General features: G+C 33.3%; 1 long non-coding RNA gene across 1 annotated transcript; it reads left to right on the top strand.

Annotated features, from left to right (window-relative positions):
- The first annotated feature begins 1,532 nt into the window (after positions 1-1,532).
- Positions 1,533-3,262, top strand: LOC107598718 (uncharacterized). Its single transcript, XR_001610588.1, has 4 exons — positions 1,533-1,546; positions 1,739-1,814; positions 2,119-2,211; positions 2,518-3,262. It is a non-coding gene; the product is annotated as an uncharacterized lncRNA (long non-coding RNA).

A 3,262-nucleotide genomic window follows, 5' to 3' on the forward strand; every position in this document is an offset into this window, starting at 1 on the left:
CAGGTGCCTTTGTGGCCTAATTAGAGGACAAGACAAGTGACTCTTGAGCAGGGGTGTGAAGTAACGAATTACAAATACTCACGTTACAGTAATTAAGTAATTATTTATCAGTAATTGTACTTTTTTGAGTAGTTTAAAAATTGTGTACTTTTACTTTTACTTGAGTACATTTTAAGTGATGTATCGATACTTTTACTCCGCTATTTTCCTCCGTTTGTGGTCGTTACATGCTTATTTTAATTTTATTTTTATGATAATGTGAATTACAGAATGTACAACATTTTTAAAAGGTATCAATTGCGGTGTACAGCGTTTATGATGAGGGGGTAGAATCCACAGCTCAGTACTCACTACTCAATACTCATGAGTACTTTTAAATAGGCTACTCTTTTACTCTTACTCAAGTAGTTTTTTGGACAAGTACTTTTACTCTACTCACACTACATTTTTTGGAAGGTAATGGTACTTTTACTTGAGTATATTCTTTCAGTACTCCACCACTGCTCTTGAGCCATCAATTACTGAATAATGTATGATTAGTCTCAGACAAAACTCTCTAGACAGTTAAAGCCATCAAGCCATAATAATCCAAAATTACCCAGTCACATTTTACAGTAGTGAGTAATTACATTCTTAAATACTTATAACTACTACTTAATATCCATGCTGGACAGTAATAAATAAATAACATCTTTTTAAAGTAGCATGATAATAGTTCAGCTAGTAGCATAAGTTGCATATTTTTAGTAAATTAGTCTAGCATTTAGTGAAGTACCAGTAACGATCTATATTTCTCCAATGATCACAGCCCATTTCATACTGCACACTATAATATCAACAACAATAATTGAATTATAAGCAACTTCCCTAAATAATACACATACATATTAAAATACATACATACTATACATATACATACACAATAGATATTTTAGCTTGGCAGGCTACAGTTTCAATGTAGCTTTACCACACTCTTAAAATAAAGTGCTGCCACAGAGGAGCAATTTTGGTTGCCCAAAGAACCTTTCAGTGAACAGTCTTAATGTGAAGAATATTTTTAAAATCTAAAGAACATTTTTTCCACTTTGAAAAATCTTTTGTGGAATGGAAAGGTTCCATGGATGCTTAATGTTCTTCACGGAACCAATTATAAAAATAAAGAATCTTTATTTTTTAAGAGTGCAGAGCTAGTAAATATGTATTTATTTGGGGTATTCACTTATAATTACGCATAAATTATTGTTGCTTTTTTTATAGTGTAGATAAATCTATCAGCAATGTATGTGTAATGTATATACAAAGTAATTAGCATGGATGGACATCCTGATATAAAGCATCACTGAATCTCTTTTAACATTTCATCCCCACTTACTCTGGTATTCATACTCATTTTACAGTCAGTGCTTTTAAAATCATACCGACTGGCCTTTCAAAAGAAAAAAAACATCCACTCTGCTCTTTTTCTGTGTTAAGAGAACTAATTATACTAATAAGAATTATACTAATTTGAGTATGCTGTTTAATGGCCGGCTGTTAAGTAGAAGTGGTGAGTATTCCAATCTTTAATTTATTTCTAACTGAATTTAATTTTTTTCCATTTGTATGTGCTGTATCTGTATAGACAGGCTATACACGGCGAAATTAAGTTATTTGGTTAATGAAATTAATTGAAGGATTAGCATTTATAAGTAAAATATATGTAATAGAAGTATTATTCAAAGGTTTTTTTTTTTTTTAGGTGGTTGCATTTACGTGACGTTTTTCTGCTCAAAGCATTTGTAAACTGCTTTGAATGATCTTCATCTGTGAATTTGGTGAGCATAACCCAAAAGTTTTAATCCTACTTATTTATACTTGACATTTTACCTTTAAAAAAAAAATCCTAGTATTTAACTATCCATTTCTTTTAAACAAAACAGTTTCAGAAATGTCATGTTTTAGATTGTAGGTCGTCTTGTACACTGTCAAGGACAAAGCTAACCAGCAAAACTTTATATCAAAAGCATCCTAAATGTTCGGAGTTTAGGATTCCATGAGCAATCCAGTCATTTATATAGATCAGTGGGGGTAAAAATGTATTAAAAAAAAACCTCTGCTCTGCTTGTCACCCTTGGCCAGGACGATGATGTCGATATTGGACGAGAATGTATTATCAAGGGGCTCTGCGTATACCTCAACGAGGATCCAGACAATTTAGTGAAAGAGTATGTGGTAAGTACAATTATAAAGGTTCATTAATTTAGATCTGTCTTTCATAAACAAATAATTGCATAAAAAAAAACACCCGCTACTTAGATTATTGATCAGTCCCTCCAGGATTTTGCGGGACCTTTTTTATTATTTCTGGCCTAAAATGACTGAAATTGCAGCATCTTTTCTCAAAATTTGCGGTGATATGATGTTCACATTTTTCATTAGATCTACATTATTAATTGATTGAAATTAAAAAATTTTATAATATTCCCAGAGAAGTGCCCAATGCTCTGTTAAATCAAATATTGTCTGTGCATTCTGCAGACTGCTGACGAAGCCTTCATCCAAAAATCCAATGAGACCACCACAGTGGGAATCTATGTCCTTAAATTTCATGACGGATCTCAGGACATCGAGATTGTCCTTGAAGGCCAGAACGTCTTGCAAGGCTTGGACAACTTTGCATTAGCTACGGCAATGCTTTTTGGTCTAATGTATGCTTTAAGTCTCAACTACCCACCTGAAATGAAATATACCTTTGAGGTACTGCAGAAAGAAGTCATGGAGCTGGAAGGCTGCACTCTTATCAAAGAAAGATCAAGTTCTTAGAAACAGACTCTATGAGTGAGCTGTTTCCATGGTACGGCAGGTACTTCCTCTTGGAATAAGGACCACTGTTTCTTTTTTTATTTCACACACACTCACAAAGAAAACTTATACCGCACATACGGAGTCAACTGTTTATGGAGTAGGTTGGCCACTGTTTATTTTGTGGTTGTTTGATGTGTATAGTTAGTTTTTTTTTCCCTGGTCAAATTTGATTGGTTAAAAGGACCTGAGTGGTTAAAATTTGATTGGTTAAAATGGAAAGGCCACTCAGAAATGAACATTCTTGAAAGTTAAACAAAATTGACTGGTCTTACTGCTTTTGAAACAAAACAAAAACGTCAGGGGAAGCTTTGGACTACTTAATACTCCTTATTGTCCACCTTTTCCACTACACGTTTGATGGTGTCTTGTCTTTTACTTCATGACAGGATATATGCTGTCATTGTTCGTAGTCATTCAT

This window comes from Sinocyclocheilus grahami, unplaced genomic scaffold (assembly GCF_001515645.1).
Source record: "Sinocyclocheilus grahami isolate Dianchi unplaced genomic scaffold, SAMN03320097.WGS_v1.1 scaffold254.1, whole genome shotgun sequence".
Classification (NCBI taxonomy): domain Eukaryota; kingdom Metazoa; phylum Chordata; class Actinopteri; order Cypriniformes; family Cyprinidae; genus Sinocyclocheilus; species Sinocyclocheilus grahami.